At 36.1% G+C, this 19,028-nt stretch overlaps 3 non-coding genes and 1 pseudogene across 3 annotated transcripts; all 4 read right to left on the reverse strand.

The window, feature by feature from the left end:
* Positions 1-1,659: 1,659 nt before the first annotated feature.
* Positions 1,660-1,838, reverse strand: LOC116803128. The gene has a single exon (XR_004363402.1). It is a non-coding gene; the product is annotated as a 5.8S ribosomal RNA (ribosomal RNA).
* A 687-nt stretch (positions 1,839-2,525) lies between these two features.
* Positions 2,526-4,520, reverse strand: LOC116803130. The gene has a single exon (XR_004363405.1). It is a non-coding gene; the product is annotated as a small subunit ribosomal RNA (ribosomal RNA).
* Positions 4,521-9,353: 4,833 nt separating this feature from the next.
* Positions 9,354-15,610, reverse strand: LOC116803131 (annotated as a pseudogene).
* A 394-nt stretch (positions 15,611-16,004) lies between these two features.
* Positions 16,005-16,183, reverse strand: LOC116803129. Its single transcript, XR_004363404.1, has one exon. It is a non-coding gene; the product is annotated as a 5.8S ribosomal RNA (ribosomal RNA).
* Positions 16,184-19,028: the final 2,845 nt, after the last annotated feature.

Genomic DNA, 19,028 nt, shown 5'->3' on the forward strand with positions numbered 1-19,028 from the left:
CCATTTAAAGTTTGAGAATAGGTTAAGATCGTTTCGACCCTAAGGCCTCTAATCATTCGCTTTACCAGATAAGATTATTTTATATAATATTAAAATGCACCAGCTATCCTGAGGGAAACTTCGGAAGGAACCAGCTACTAGATGGTTCGATTGGTCTTTCGCCCCTATACTCAATTCTGACAATCGATTTGCACGTCAGAACTGTTTCGGTCTTCCATCAGGGTTTCCCCTGACTTCAACCTGATCAAGTATAGTTCACCATCTTTCGGGTCACAGCATATATGCTCAAGGTACGTTCCAGTTAGAGGCATAAATAATATAAATATACATTATACATAACTATATAGAACGCCCCGGGATTGTGTTAATTAGCTATAAATAGCTAAAAAACTAATCCCATTATTAGTCAAGTTAATTACGCTATTAGGTTTACATCCCAATAACTTGCACATATGTTAGACTCCTTGGTCCGTGTTTCAAGACGGGTCCCGAAGGTATCCTGAATCTTTCGCATTGTTAATCATACAAGAGCATATAATAAACACAAAAATCAATGATAATTATGCCATTATATAATTCCGAAAAATTAACGCTCTGTAATAATATAAATCTATCAGCACTTTATCAAATTAATAACATTTATTCTGTGTTAAAATGCAAGCAATTTAATTGGAATAAACTATAAGTTATATTTTATGATAAATTTGGGATATGCTAATAGATTACAATGTCCTTATATGGAAAAAATGCACATTATTCTTAATAATATTATTTAAATATTACAATTTTAATGATGAATTTTCCATAACGGATATTCAGGTTCATCGGGCTTAACCTCTAAGCAGTTTCACGTACTGTTTAACTCTCTATTCAGAGTTCTTTTCAACTTTCCCTCACGGTACTTGTTTACTATCGGTCTCATGGTTATATTTAGTTTTAGATGGAGTTTACCACCCACTTAGTGCTGCACTATCAAGCAACACGACTCTTTGGAAACATCATCTAGCAATCATTAACGTTATACGGGCCTGGCACCCTCTATGGGTAAATGGCCTCATTTAAGAAGGACTTAAATCATTAATTTCTCATACTAGAATATTGACGCTCCATACACTGCATCTCACATTTGCCATATAGACAAAGTGACTTAGTGCTGAACTGTTTTCTTTTCGCTCGCCGCTACTAAGAAAATCCTTGTTAGTTTCTTTTCCTCCCCTAATTAATATGCTTAAATTCAGGGGGTAGTCCCATATGAGTTGAGGTTGTATATATAACTATATTTTGCCATAAATTCTTTATATATAAATGATAAAACAATCAATTAAATTCGTTATAAATAGTTCCAATAGTTCTTGTAAGCAAAGTCATTTTTATCCATTTAACGAACCAACGAAGAATAATAACAAAACCAAGATTTTTCTTTTTCCGAATCATTAATAAGAGACAATTCTAGATGAAAAATATTTCAATTTTTTATGCTAGACATTTCTCAGTATTATTTGATTGAAAAAGAAAATATTTCTCTTCGTTTTTCACATTCAAATGTGAGATAATGTTTTTCATTTCTTTTTTAATATTATGAATAAAATCATTATTTAATCCAATAATATACCATATGCTTATAAAAAATTTATAAACAACTTAATTAGCATAGTCTTACAACCCTCAACCATATGTAGTCCAAGCAGCACTATAAAATTAATTAAAGTACATAACAGCATGGACTGCGATATGCGTTCAAAATGTCGATGTTCATGTGTCCTGCAGTTCACACGATGACGCACAGTTTGCTGCGTTCTTCATCGACCCATGAGCCGAGTGATCCACCGCTTAGAGTTTTATAATTCAATTTTATATAATGTCAATATTGTTTTTATTGAAAGAAATTAAAAATACACCATTTTACTGGCATATATCAATTCCTTCAATAAATTTATTTTTATACCTAAAATAAATGTTGCGAAATGTCTTAGTTTCATATAAGCATTATGTATCATAATAATCTGGTTATGGTTTGCTATTTTGGGTGACACATACTGCAAAATTTATATAAAACATTAACCTGATGGATGACAGGTACAAACATTGTATATTTTAGGTTGTTGCATTAGCCAACGTATGCTCATAACATAGATGAACAATACATATTCGCAACGCGTGTATATTATGGTCCATATACACACACACTTATTTTGATTACCACACATTCAAAATTATTTTTATTTTAATTCGACTTCTACTTTCGAATTTAGTTTAGTTTCTTCGATTTCCATTTTCGAGAATTTGTTTTTATAGGAAACGCCGTTGTTGTAGTAAGTACTGCCACAAATACGCACAGCAACATTAATAATGTTAAAGTCTTTTTATGAGGTTGCCAAGCCCCACATATAAAATAAAAGCCATCTTCATTTTATTTTGACTTTAACTTTTGATTCCGTGGAATCATTTTGTAATATTTTTATTTTGGTAAATTGTATTTATTTGTATTATAACAAATATTTATTAACGATAAGGATATTATACAATAATGATCCTTCCGCAGGTTCACCTACGGAAACCTTGTTACGACTTTTACTTCCTCTAAATAATCAAGTTCGGTCAACTTTTGCGAAACAACCGTAACACGCAAGGCGTCACAGTGATCACGTCCGGAGACCTCACTAAATAATTCAATCGGTAGTAGCGACGGGCGGTGTGTACAAAGGGCAGGGACGTAATCAATGCGAGTTAATGACTCACACTTACTGGGAATTCCAAGTTCATGTGAACAGTTTCAGTTCACAATCCCAAGCATGAAAGTGGTTCAGCGGTTTACCCGGACCTCTCGGTCTAGGAAATACACGTTGATACTTTCATTGTAGCGCGCGTGCAGCCCAGGACATCTAAGGGCATCACAGACCTGTTATTGCTCAATCTCATTATTGCTAGACGCAATTTGTCCATTTAAGAAGCTAGTGTCCTTATAATGGGACAAACCAACAGGTACGGCTCCACTTACATAAACACATTCAAACACAATAAACATTTTACTGCCACCATGAATGAAGGCTACATAAGCTTCAGCACCATAATCCTGAAGATATCTATTTAATATATTTGAGTCTCGTTCGTTATCGGAATTAACCAGACAAATCACTCCACGAACTAAGAACGGCCATGCACCACCACCCATAGATTCGAGAAAGAGCTATCAATCTGTCTTACACACTTATGTTCGGACCTGGTAAGTTTTCCCGTGTTGAGTCAAATTAAGCCGCAGGCTCCACTCCTGGTGGTGCCCTTCCGTCAATTCCTTTAAGTTTCAGCTTTGCAACCATACTTCCCCCGGAGCCCAAAAGCTTTGGTTTCCCGGGAAGCGACTGAGAGAGCCATAAAAGTAGCTACACCCAATTGCTAGCTGGCATCGTTTATGGTTAGAACTAGGGCGGTATCTGATCGCCTTCGAACCTCTAACTTTCGTTCTTGATTAATGAAAACATCTTTGGCAAATGCTTTCGCTTAAGTTAGTCTTACGACGGTCCAAGAATTTCACCTCTCGCGTCGTAATACTAATGCCCCCAAACTGCTTCTATTAATCATTACCTCTTGATCTGAAAACCAATGAAAGCAGAACAGAGGTCTTATTTCATTATCCCATGCACAGAATATTCAGGCATTTGAAGCCTGCTTTAAGCACTCTAATTTGTTCAAAGTAATAGTACCGGCCCACAATAACACTCGTTTAAGAGCACTAGTGCAGGTTTTTAAATAGGAGGAACATATGAAAAAATACAAGTATTTAATCACATATAAGAACTCCACCGGTAATACGCTTACATACATAAAGGTATAGTACTAACCACAATTGTAAGTTGTACTACCCGTATGAAGCACAAGTTCAACTACGAACGTTTTAACCGCAACAACTTTAATATACGCTATTGGAGCTGGAATTACCGCGGCTGCTGGCACCAGACTTGCCCTCCAATTGGTCCTTGTTAAAGGATTTAAAGTGTACTCATTCCAATTACAGGGCCTCGGATATGAGTCCTGTATTGTTATTTTTCGTCACTACCTCCCCGAGCTGGGAGTGGGTAATTTACGCGCCTGCTGCCTTCCTTAGATGTGGTAGCCGTTTCTCAGGCTCCCTCTCCGGAATCGAACCCTGATTCCCCGTTACCCGTTGCAACCATGGTAGTCCTAGATACTACCATCAAAAGTTGATAGGGCAGACATTTGAAAGATCTGTCGTCGGTACAAGACCATACGATCTGCATGTTATCTAGAGTTCAACCAATATAACGATCTTGCGATCGCTTGGTTTTAGCCTAATAAAAGCACATGTCCCATAAGGTTCATGTTTTAATTGCATGTATTAGCTCTAGAATTACCACAGTTATCCAAGTAACTGTTAACGATCTAAGGAACCATAACTGATATAATGAGCCTTTTGCGGTTTCACTTTTAATTCGTGTGTACTTAGACATGCATGGCTTAATCTTTGAGACAAGCATATAACTACTGGCAGGATCAACCAGAATAATGTTTTTCCTTCATATTCCATTCATATTTTTTGAATCGAAATAAGCAATATAATAGATATATAGATTTTTCACTTTATATAATTCCATGATTTTTATTATATTGAATAAAATTCAATATTTCGCCTTTGGGTAAAATTTTAAATATATAAATATAAGTAAAAAATCTATTCGATTACGGCCATTTTTATATAGCATTCGTAATCCATATTTTCATTTTTAATTTATACTTGTTTTACCAATATAACAAGAATTTCATATAATTATTGTAATATATATGTTTCTATAATTTTATCTTTTTATATATACATATTTCATTATAAAATATCATTTTATTTCCAACATACATAATTATTGTATCCACACATGTACAATTTTTGTTTAACCAATATAAATATTAAGTTAAATCATTTGCATTTTGAAGATAAATTTAAAATTTATCTCTTTTCATATATCTCTCTGGTAATATATAACATAAAACCAAGCGCATATGATAATATTTCCACATTTAATATATAATTTTATATTTCTTTCATAAGAATCCATATTTGTATTATACCGTAACGATATAATAATCCAACTATACGGCAGGTAATAAATTAATATTTGCCTGCCTCCAAAAATTAACGATAATATATGGAAACGATTTGTTATTCTATATATAATAGAAACTTGACTTTTGTTTCAACGATATTATCTAAAAAGCGTATATTCCTATTATCCGCGGAGCCAAGTCCCGTGTTCTATAGAACTGAGAAACAAATTTGTACGGATAATAATATACTTTATTTTATGTAACCAATATAAACATAATCCGAAATAAATATTTCGAATAATGCGGGAGGTCGGCAACCACTGCCTACCTATAGTAGTTTTTGAACCCGCTGTCCTCAAAGCGGGTATTTTCAATTCCGTTTGCCACCCAACATACGGTCTATTCTCTTATATATTAAGAGATTATAGGAACATTTCATTTTTTTTCCATTATTCATATATAATATGATTATTTTTTTTTTTATACATATAATAAATATTAATTTTTATATGTTTATTATTTAATTTACTCATATAATTGCCAAATTCATATGAATACATAAGTTTTGAACAATATGAGAGGTCGGCAACCACTGCCTACCTATAGTAGTTTTTGAACCCTCTGTCGTAATTCCGGTCGTTTACACTACTATACCCTCTCACTATAATGGCTTTTCTCTATAATACTAAGAGAATATGGGAATATCTCAGCATTTTTTCCCATATACATATAATAATTAACCATTTTCATATGTATATTATTTAATTTAATCATATAATTGCCAAATCATATGAATACATAAGTTTTGAACAATATGAGAGGTCGGCAACCACTGCCTACCTATAGTAGTTTTTGAACCCTCTGTCGTAATTCCGGTCGTTTACACTACTATACCCTCTCACTATAATGGATTTTCTCTATAATACTAAGAGAATGTGGGAATATTTCAGCATTTTTTCCCTTATACATATAATAATTAATCATTTTCATATGTATATTATTTAATTTACTCATACAATTGCCAAAATCATATGAATACATAAGTTTTGAACAATATGAGAGGTCGGCAACCACTGCCTACCTATAGTAGTTTTTGAACCCTCTGTCGTAATTCCGGTCGTTTACACTACTATACCCTCTCACTTAAATGGCTTTTCTCTATAATACTAAGAGAATATGGGAATATCTCAGCATTTTTTCCCATATACATATAATAATTAACCATTTTCATATGTATATTATTTAATTTAATCATATAATTGCCAAAATCATATGAATACATAAGTTTTGAACAATATGAGAGGTCGGCAACCACTGCCTACCTATAGTAGTTTTTGAACCCTCTGTCGTAATTCCGGTCGTTTACACTACTATACCCTCTCACTATAATGGATTTTCTCTATAATACTAAGAGAATGTGGAATATTTCAGCATTTTTTCCCTTATACATATAATAATTAATCATTTTCATATGTATATTATTTAATTTACTCATACAATTGCCAAAATCATATGAATACATAAGTTTTGAACAATATGAGAGGTCGGCAACCACTGCCTACCTATAGTAGTTTTTGAACCCTCTGTCGTAATTCCGGTGGTTTACACTACTATACCCTCTCACTTAAATGGCTTTTCTCTATAATACTAAGAGAATATGGGAATATCTCTGCATTTTTTCCCATATACATATAATAATTAATCATTTTCGTATGTATATTATTTAATTTACTCATACAATTGCCAAAATCATATGAATACATAAGTTTTGAACAATATGAGAGTCGGCAACCACTGCCTACCTATAGTAGTTTTTGAACCCTCTGTCGTAATTCCGGTCGTTTACACTACTATACCCTCTCACTTAAATGGCTTTTCTCTATAATACTAAGAGAATATGGGAATATCTCTGCATTTTTTCCCATATACATATAATAATTAACCATTTTCATATGTATATTATTTAATTTAATCATATAATTGCCAAAATCATATGAATACATAAGTTTTGAACAATATGAGAGGTCGGCAACCACTGCCTACCTATAGTAGTTTTTGAACCCTCTGTCGTAATTCCGGTCGTTTACACTACTATACCCTCTCACTATAATGGATTTTCTCTATAATACTAAGAGAATGTGGGAATATTTCAGCATTTTTTCCCTTATACATATAATAATTAATCATTTTCATATGTATATTATTTAATTTACTCATATAATTGCCAAATTCATATGAATACATAAGTTTTGAACAATATGAGAGGTCGGCAACCACTGCCTACCTATAGTAGTTTTTGAACCCTCTGTCGTAATTCCGGTCGTTTACACTACTATACCCTCTCACTATAATGGATTTTCTCTATAATACTAAGAGAATGTGGGAATATTTCAGCATTTTTTCCCTTATACATATAATAATTAATCATTTTCATATGTATATTATTTAATTTACTCATACAATTGCCAAAATCATATGAATACATAAGTTTTGAACAATATGAGAGGTCGGCAACCACTGCCTACCTATAGTAGTTTTTGAACCCTCTGTCGTAATTCCGGTCGTTTACACTACTATACCCTCTCACTTAAATGGCTTTTCTCTATAATACTAAGAGAATATGGGAATATCTTAGCATTTTTTCCCATATACATATAATAATTAACCATTTTCATATGTATATTTTTTAATTTACTCATATAATTGCCAAAATCATATAAATACATAAGTTTGAACAATATCAGAGGTCGGCAACGGTCTTTCCTCTATAATACTAAGATAATATGGGAATATTTCATCATTTTTTCCCTTATACATATAATAATTAATCATTTTCATATGTATATTATTTAATTTACTCGTATAATTGTCAAAATCCTATGAACACATAAGAGAATACAATATGAGAGGTCGGCGCAACCATAATATAGTAGTTGATGACGAGGTGTTTGGCAACTTGACACAATCATTAAAGCCTTTATATTAATTATATGATAGGGACAATATCATATGCGTCACTAAATTGATGACGAGGTGTTTGGCAACTTGATACAATTCTTTAAAGTCTTTATATCAAAAATTATATGATAAGGACAATATCATATGCGTCACTAAATTGATGACGAGGTGTTTGGCAACTTGACACAATCCATTAAAGTCTTTATATTAATTATATGATAGGGACAATATCATATGCGTCACTAAATTGATGACGAGGTGTTTGGCAACTTGATACAATTCTTTAAAGTCTTATATCAAAAATTATATGATAGGGACAATATCATATGCGTCACTAAATTGATGACGAGGTGTTTGGCAACTTGACACAATTCATTAAAGTCTGTATATTAATTATATGATAGGGACAATATCATATGCGTCACTAAATTGATGACGAGGTGTTTGGCAACTTGATACAATTCTTTAAAGTCTTATATCAAAAATAATAAAAAAATATGGAAAAATACAGGAAAACAATATTAAATCTTAATAATTATATGATAGGGACAATATCATATGCGTCACTAAATTGATGACGAGGTGTTTGGCAACTTGATACAATTCTTTAAAGTCTTTATATCAAAAATTATATGATAAGGACAATATCATATGCGTCACTAAATTGATGACGAGGTGTTTGGCAACTTGACACAATTCATTAAAGTCTTTATATTAATTATATGATAGGACAATATCATATGCGTCACTAAATTGATGACGAGGTGTTTGGCAACTTGACACAATCATTAAAGTCTTTATATTAATTATATGATAGGACAATATCATATGCGTCACTAAATTGATGACGAGGTGTTTGGCAACTTGATTCAATTCTTTAAAGTCTTTATATCAAAAATTATATGATAAGGACAATATCATATGCGTCACTAAATTGATGACGAGGTGTTTGGCAACTTGACACAATTCATTAAAGTCTGTATATTAATTATATGATAGGGACAATATCATATGCGTCACTAAATTGATGACGAGGTGTTTGGCAACTTGATACAATTCTTTAAAGTCTTTATATCAAAAATTATATGATAGGGACAATATCATATGCGTCACTAAATTGATGACGAGGTGTTTGGCAACTTGACACAATTCATTAAAGTCTTTATATTAATTATATGATAGGGACAATATCATATGCGTCACTAAATTGATGACGAGGTGTTTGGCAACTTGACACAATCCATTAAAGTCTTTATATTAATTATATGATAGGGACAATATCATATGCGTCACTAAATTGATGACGAGGTGTTTGGCTACAGGAAAAAATCATTTATTTATCGAATCATCAAGCAAAGGATAAGCTTCAGTGGATCGCAGTATGGCAGCTGCTCAACCACTTACAACACCTTGCCTGTTACAAAAGTCGTTTACAATTGATTCTAGGCTTTGTCATTGTATTAAATAATGCTTTTATATGTAACTAGCGCGGCATCAGGTGATCGAAGATCCTCCTAATTTACTATGTTACAAATTACATTGGCATCACATCCATTGTCGTTTATAAAATAAATTATAAACTTTAAATGGTTTAGAAGCCATACAATGCAAATTGCCCCTTATTTATCATTGCAGTCCAGCACGGATACGACCTTAGAGGCGTTCAGGCATAATCCAACGGACGTAGCGTCATACCACTGTTCGCTCGAACAAGTATTGTGCCATTGGTCCGTACCTGCGGTTCCTCTCGTACTACGCAGGAATGCTGTCGCAACAACGTTTTGTCATTAGTAGGGTAAAACTAACCTGTCTCACGACGGTCTAAACCCAGCTCACGTTCCCTTGCATGGGTGAACAATCCAACGCTTGGTGAATTTTGCTTCACAATGATAGGAAGAGCCGACATCGAAGGATCAAAAAGCGACGTCGCTATGAACGCTTGGCCGCCACAAGCCAGTTATCCCTATGGTAACTTTTCTGACACCTCTTGTTAAAAACTCTTTAAACCAAAAGGATCGATAGGCCGAGCTTTTGCTGTCCCTGTGTGTACTGAACACCGAGATCAAGTCAGCATTTGCCCTTTTGCTCTATGTGTGGTTTCTGTCCGCACTGAGCTGGCCTTGGGACACCTCCGTTATTATTTGAGAGATGTACCGCCCCAGTCAAACTCCCTACCTGGCAATGTCCTTGAATTGGATCATACCTGAGTAATTGGAGTTATACCAAATTTTCAAATCAAAAATACATAAATGCATCGTTTTATTAAAGAATTTGTTTGCGATTATATAACAAACTCGTGATACTTTGATCAAGAAGCTTGCATCAAAACCCAATACCATAAGATATAATAAATATATCCGTATAATGGCTAGGAAATGATACACGTTCCATTTAATCAAGTAAGTAAGGAAACAATAAGAGTAGTGGTATTTCATTGACGATACCAAACCGAGGTCTAATATCTCCCACTTATTCTACACCTCTTATGTCTCCTTACACTGCCAGATTAGAGTCAAGCTCAAAAGGGTCTTCTTTCCCCGCTAATTATTCCAAGCCCGTTCCCTTGGCTGTGGTTTCGCTAGATAGTAGATAGGGACAGTAGGAATCTCGTTAATCCATTCATGCGCGTCACTAATTAGATGACGAGGCATTTGGCTATTTTTTTTTTTTTTTTTTGATCGCGGAGGTATGGAAATCTATCGAAAGATACTAGGTCTGTCAACACTTCAGTTTCCTAGCATGCACGATTCATTGCTCTATCTGAACCGAAGTTCCGCAACGCCTACGTACTAAAACCATCCTCATAGCCAATTTATATATTACCATTATTTGCGATGTTTATGCCTTTATTGATGTTATGCCAAGACAGCAAGCAAATGTTTTGAACCAAACGTTTTAGCTAAGTCCAATCTCGGGAAAACCCGCTCAGGTACATGAACTGTTTAAAACAACCGAGACTGCCTCTCATAACCTGGACGCTAATGATATGACTATCATATTTGCTGAGGAGACCCTTCGCTATCAATCTTTTAACGGATTGACCACTCCAGATCCCCCTCCAGTTCAGGGTGGCAGAATGGAATTCAATGTCACCTGCGGCTTCGAATCTGCGACGCAACTCAGTTCGTATGTCCGGTCTGTCGTATCTATTGATTTTGCGCTGGTGTGCATCATCCATAGAGTGTCCGTCTGTCACAATTTGTATGTCGATCACATCAATGTGATTTTGTCGTAGTGCCACCAGGTCTGGTTTATTAAGACCGGATTCGCACTGCAGACTTGGTTCAACAATGACTACGCAGCCTCTCTCCTCAAGTCCCCGCTTGATTCGATTTACTACGCAGTTGTGTCTAGCTATGCGCCTCCCATGCGATCGGTAACATTTTTGCATAATATGGTTTGTTGTTTCGGGAGCGTCACATCCTGCACGACACTGTCGTTCCAATTCGTGCCTTCCCCTTGTAGTACGAGACTTCGTGGGTAGGGCATTTATCCGCAGACGAATACCGTCTATATATTCCTTTCCTGTTAGTAAACGCGTGGGTTGATTAACCCACCCGTGTTGCGGGCCCCAATGGCCTGCTTCACGGAGTCCGCTACCATCAACTGAGAGTACAATTTGTTCGCCCAATATTTTCTATTGCCGGACGCGATAACAATTCATTTTGTTCTGCTAATAATCTATCTCGGGCCCGTTGTTTTTCTGCTTCGAGGAAAGAGCTGGCTACCTCGTTTTGCGTGAGGTGAGGCCATTTAATATTACTCAAACGTCTTAGCCTTAACATTGGAGCTACCCATCTAAGTGATGGAATTCCGAGACCTCCACTTTTTGGGGGTGCGTGAATGAATGCTATCGGTATATCCAGCGGAAGATTTAGCCATCTTCGCACATAGTATCGTATTAGTTTGTCAGTTTTTCGTAGGATGCCTATCGCCACACTCCCAAGGGCTAACTTGTGATAGAGCTGTGGATAAGGACAGTCCTAAGGGCGAACATCCTCTGTTGTGGTTTGAGGGGGCCTTTGTCAATCTTTGTAGCTTCGGACCAATGTCCTCGGCCGGATTGCATCGAACCCTCCCGGTTGCAGTGAAGTTGATGCCTAAGTACTTCCACTCGTCCGTTCGCTTCAATGATGGAATCTCCTTGAGCCTACGTAAAAGCTCTGTGCCTCTAGCACGGTACACTTCTGTTTCGGCTGGCCTTAATGCCAACGGTAAAACATTTGTCGGCATTAAGTTTGAGGCCGACGAGAGATAGAAAATCCAACGTTCTGTCCAACAATACTTGAAGTCCCATTCGAGTTTCAGCAAATAGTACCAAATCATCTGCAAACGCGGCCGCGTTAGTAATGGCATTTCCGACTCTGGCACCAATTTCGCTGGGTAGGTTTCTAAGTAACCTGTCCATTACCAAGTTAAATAGAATAGGAGACAAAGGGTCACCCTGCTTCACTCCTCTAGCAGGGACGAATTCCTCTGAACTCCAACCGTCCCCATTGAGACTGGTACCGCCACCCTCGTACGTATTCTGTACGTAGTCAACGAAGCCCTTTGGCGCACCATAAGCACGTAAGGTGTCATATATAGATGCATGCGATAAAGAATCGAATGCCTTGCTTACATCTAAATTTGCAATGTAGCAAGATCTAAAGTGCTTATGGCTATGCCTCAAGACTAAGTCAACTATCGTCGCGTTATCGGCACATCCGTCGGTAGGTAAGAAGCCCGCTGGCGCGGGTCCCAATTGATTGATGAGTTCAACCGGGTTGCCAATATTGCATTTAGCTGTCTTACCAGGACTGAAGGCACCGATATTGGACGAAAGTCTTGCGGTCGCTTCGCCGTCACCGTCTTCGGGATGAAGACGGTTCTGGCCAGTCGATAGAGTGTGGTAGATGCCGCACCATAGAATTAGGTTCATTATTCGCACCATAATACCCGACCTCCCTGGAGTCATAGTTACTCCCGCCGTTGACCCCGCCTTACTTGAATTTCTTCCACTTTGACATTCAGAGCACTGGCGGCAGAGAAATCACATTGTGTCAACACCCGCTAGGGGCCATCACAAATGCTTTGTTTTAATTAGACAGTCGGATTCCCCAAGTCCGTGCCAGTTCTGAATTGATTGTTAATTGATAATCGATTATAATTGATAAGAACTAATTGGTTTAAACCCAAAATAGTATTCTTAAAAAACTTTTAGCAAGAAAGTTCCACAATTGGCTACGTAACTAAACCTATCCGGGGAACAAGTAACTAACATAAATGCTAGAAACTCTATTTACCCAGAACGAGCACATTAAACCCATGTTATTGTTTCCCAATCAAAGCCCGACTATCTCAATCTTCAGAGCCAATCCTTTATCCCCGAAGTTACGGATCTAATTTGCCGACTTCCCTTACCTACATTATTCTATCGACTAGAGACTCTTCACCTTGGAGACCAGCTGCGGATATTGGTACGGCCTGTTGAGAAGTTTGCGTGTCCCCACCATAAATTTTCAAGGTCCGAGGAGAAAATATCGACACAACAGTATATGTCATGCTCTTCTAGCCCATCTACCATATCTCTCTGCGAAAGACTTCCATGGTAGTACGGCTATAAAACAGAAAAGAAAACTCTTCCGATATCTCTCGACGGCTTCTTTATGGTCGTTCCTGTTGCCAGGATGAGCACGAGGCCCATATTTAATAACAAACGGATACTCAACAGGTTACGGAATTGGAACCGTATTCCCTTTCGTTCAAAATTATTCAAGTGTATTATATTCGCTTTGTTATATAGTTAGGCATTTTTGTTTTACTTGAAAATTTTCGGCTTTCGCCTTGAACTTAGGACCGACTAACTCGTGATCAACCACTGTTCACACGAAACCCTTCTCCACTTCAGTCCTCCAAGGTCTCATTCGATTATTTGCTACTACCACCAAGATCTGTACCAATGGCAGCTCCATGCAGGCTTACGCCAAACACTTCTACGCATACCATTGTACCTTCCTACTCACTAAAGTTTCAAAATTTATATCACAAGTAATATAAATCATCTACTTTAGCGTAATGTATAGGTATACAACTTAAGCGCCATCCATTTTAAGGGCTAGTTGCTTCGGCAGGTGAGTTGTTACACACTCCTTAGCGGATTTCGACTTCCATGATCACCGTCCTGCTGTTTTAAGCAACCAACGCCTTTCATGGTATCTGCATGAGTTGTTAATTTGGGCACCGTAACATTACGTTTGGTTCATCCCACAGCGCCAGTTCTGCTTACCAAAAGTGGCCCACTGGGCACATTATATCATAACCTTGAACTTCATATCAAGAAAGTTAAGGTTCTTACCCATTTAAAGTTTGAGAATAGGTTAAGATCGTTTCGACCCTAAGGCCTCTAATCATTCGCTTTACCAGATAAGATTATTTTATATAATATTAAAATGCACCAGCTATCCTGAGGGAAACTTCGGAAGGAACCAGCTACTAGATGGTTCGATTGGTCTTTCGCCCCTATACTCAATTCTGACAATCGATTTGCACGTCAGAACTGTTTCGGTCTTCCATCAGGGTTTCCCCTGACTTCAACCTGATCAAGTATAGTTCACCATCTTTCGGTCACAGCATATATGCTCAAGGTACGTTCCAGTTAGAGGCATAAATAATATAAATATACATTATACATAACTATATAGAACGCCCCGGGATTGTGTTAATTAGCTATAAATAGCTAAAAAACTAATCCCATTATTAGTCAAGTTAATTACGCTATTAGGTTTACATCCCAATAACTTGCACATATGTTAGACTCCTTGGTCCGTGTTTCAAGACGGGTCCCGAAGGTATCCTGAATCTTTCGCATTGTTAATCATACAAGAGCATATAATAAACACAAAAATCAATGATAATTAATGCCATTATATAATTCCGAAAAATTAACGCTCTGTAATAATATAAATCTATCAGCACTTTATCAAATAATAACATTTATTCTGTGTTAAAATGCAAGCAATTTAATTGGAATAAACTATAAGTTATATTTTATGATAAATTTGGATATGCTAATAGATTACAATGTCCTTATATGGAAAAAATGCACATTATTCTTAATAATATTATTTAAATATTACAATTTTAATGATGAATTTTCCATAACGGATATTCAGGTTCATCGGGCTTAACCTCTAAGCAGTTTCACGTACTGTTTAACTCTCTATTCAGAGTTCTTTTCAACTTTCCCTCACGGTACTTGTTTACTATCGGTCTCATGGTTATATTTAGTTTTAGATGGAGTTTACCACCCACTTAGTGCTGCACTATCAAGCAACACGACTCTTTGGAAACATCATCTAGCAATCATTAACGTTATACGGCCTGGCACCCTCTATGGGTAAATGGCCTCATTTAAGAAGGACTTAAATCATTAATTTCTCATACTAGAATATTGACGCTCCATACACTGCATCTCACATTTGCCATATAGACAAAGTGACTTAGTGCTGAACTGTTTCTTTTCGCTCGCCGCTACTAAGAAATCCTTGTTAGTTTCTTTTCCTCCCCTAATTAATATGCTTAAATTCAGGGGGTAGTCCCATATGAGTTGAGGTTGTATATATAACTATATTTTGCCATAAATTCTTTATATATAAATGATAAAACAATCAATTAAATTCGTTATAAATAGTTCCAATAGTTCTTGTAAGCAAAGTCATTTTTATCCATTTAACGAACCAACGAAGAATAATAACAAAACCAAGATTTTTCTTTTTCCGAATCATTAATAAGAGACAATTCTAGATGAAAAATATTTCAATTTTTTATGCTAGACATTTCTCAGTATTATTTGATTGAAAAAGAAAATATTTCTCTTCGTTTTTCACATTCAAATGTGAGATAATGTTTTTCATTTCTTTTTTAATATTATGAATAAAATCATTATTTAATCCAATAATATACCATATGCTTATAAAAAATTTATAAACAACTTAATTAGCATAGTCTTACAACCCTCAACCATATGTAGTCCAAGCAGCACTATAAAATTAATTAAAGTACATAACAGCATGGACTGCGATATGCGTTCAAAATGTCGATGTTCATGTGTCCTGCAGTTCACACGATGACGCACAGTTTGCTGCGTTCTTCATCGACCCATGAGCCGAGTGATCCACCGCTTAGAGTTTTATAATTCAATTTTATATAATGTCAATATTGTTTTTATTGAAAGAAATTAAAAATACACCATTTTACTGGCATATATCAATTCCTTCAATAAATTTATTTTTATACCTAAAATAAATGTTGCGAAATGTCTTAGTTTCATATAAGCATTATGTATCATAATAATCTGGTTATGGTTTGCTATTTTGGGTGACACATACTGCAAAATTTATATAAAACATTAACCTGATGGATGACAGTACAAACATTGTATATTTTAGGTTGTTGCATTAGCCAACGTATGCTCATAACATAGATGAACAATACATATTCGCAACGCGTGTATATTATGGTCCATATACACACACACTTATTTTGATTACCACACATTCAAAATTATTTTATTTTAATTCGACTTCTACTTTCGAATTTAGTTTAGTTTCTTCGATTTCCATTTCGAGAATTTGTTTTTATAGGAAACGCCGTTGTTGTAGTAAGTACTGCCACAAATACGCACAGCAACATTAATAATGTTAAAGTCTTTTTATGAGGTTGCCAAGCCCCACATATAAAATAAAAGCCATCTTCATTTTATTTTGACTTTAACTTTTGATTCCGTGGAATCATTTTGTAATATTTTTATTTTGGTAAATTGTATTTATTTGTATTATAACAAATATTTATTAACGATAAGGATATTATACAATAATGATCCTTCCGCAGGTTCACCTACGGAAACCTTGTTACGACTTTTACTTCCTCTAAATAATCAAGTTCGGTCAACTTTGCGAAACAACCGTAACACGCAAGGCGTCACAGTGATCACGTCCGGAGACCTCACTAAATAATTCAATCGGTAGTAGCGACGGGCGGTGTGTACAAAGGGCAGGGACGTAATCAATGCGAGTTAATGACTCACACTTACTGGGAATTCCAAGTTCATGTGAACAGTTTCAGTTCACAATCCCAAGCATGAAAGTGGTTCAGCGTTTACCCGGACCTCTCGGTCTAGAAATACACGTTGATACTTTCATTGTAGCGCGCGTGCAGCCCAGGACATCTAAGGGCATCACAGACCTGTTATTGCTCAATCTCATTATTGCTAGACGCAATTTGTCCATTTAAGAAGCTAGTGTCCTTATAATGGGACAAACCAACAGGTACGGCTCCACTTACATAAACACATTCAAACACAATAAACATTTTACTGCCACCATGAATGAAGGCTACATAAGCTTCAGCACCATAATCCTGAAGATATCTATTTAATATATTTGAGTCTCGTTCGTTATCGGAATTAACCAGACAAATCACTCCACGAACTAAGAACGGCCATGCACCACCACCCATAGATTCGAGAAAGAGCTATCAATCTGTCTTACAACACTTATGTTCGGACCTGGTAAGTTTTCCCGTGTTGAAGTCAAATTAAGCCCGCAGGCTCCACTCCTGGTGGTGCCCTTCCGTCAATTCCTTTAAGTTTCAGCTTTGCAACCATACTTCCCCCGGAGCCCAAAAGCTTTGGTTTCCCGGGAAGCGACTGAGAGAGCCATAAAAGTAGCTACACCCAATTGCTAGCTGGCATCGTTTATGGTTAGAACTAGGGCGGTATCTGATCGCCTTCGAACCTCTAACTTTCGTTCTTGATTAATGAAAACATCTTTGGCAAATGCTTTCGCTTAAGTTAGTCTTACGACGGTCCAAGAATTTCACCTCTCGCTCGTAATACTAATGCCCCCAAACTGCTTCTATTAATCATTACCTCTTGATCTTGAAACCAATGAAAGCAGAACAGAGGTCTTATTTCATTATCCCATGCACAGAATATTCAGGCATTTGAAGCCTGCTTTAAGCACTCTAATTTGTTCAAAGTAATAGTACCGGCCCACAATAACACTCGTTTAAGAGCACTAGTGCAGGTTTTAATAGGAGGAGACATATGAAAAATACAAGTATTTAATCACATTAAGAACTCCACCGGTAATACGCTTACATACATAAAGGTATAGTACTACACCACAATTGTAAGTTGTACTACCCGTATGAAGCACAAGTTCAACTACGAACGTTTTTAAACCGCAACAACTTTAATATACGCTATTGGAGCTGGAATTACCGCGGCTGCTGGCACCAGACTTGCCCTCCAATTGGTCCTTGTTAAGGATTTAAAGTGTACTCATTCCAATTAAACAGGGCCTCGGATATGAGTCCTGTATTGTTATTTTTTCGTCACTACTCCCCGAGTGGAGTGGGTAATTTACGCGCCTGCTGCCTTCCTTAGATGTGGTAGCCGTTTCTCAGGCTCCCTCTCCGGAATCGAACCTGATTCCGTTACCCGTTGCAACCATGGGTAGTCCTAGATACTACCAATCAAAAGTTGATAGGGCAGACATTGAAAGATCTGTCGTCGGTAAAGACCATACGATCTGCATGTTATCTAGAGTTCAACCAATATAAGATCTGCGATCGCTTGGTTTAGCCTAATAAAAGCACATGTCCCATAAGGTTCATGTTTTATTGCATGTATAGCTCTAGAATTACCACAGTTATCCAAGTAACTGTTAACGATCTAAGGAACCATAATGATATATATGAGCCTTTTGCGGTTTCACTTTAATTCGTGTGTACTTAGACTGCATGGCTTAATCTTTGAGACAAGCATATAACTACTGGCAGATCAACAGAATAATGTTTTTCCTTCATATTCCATTCATATTTTTTGAATCGAAATAAGCAATATAATAGATATATAGATTTTTCACTTTATATAATTCCATGATTTTTTATTATATTGAATAAAATTCAATTTTCGCCTTTGGGTAAATTTAAATATTAATATAATAAAAAATCTATTCGATTACGGCCAT

This window comes from Drosophila sechellia, unplaced genomic scaffold, assembly GCF_004382195.2.
Source record: "Drosophila sechellia strain sech25 unplaced genomic scaffold, ASM438219v1 U_294, whole genome shotgun sequence".
NCBI classification, from domain to species: domain Eukaryota; kingdom Metazoa; phylum Arthropoda; class Insecta; order Diptera; family Drosophilidae; genus Drosophila; species Drosophila sechellia.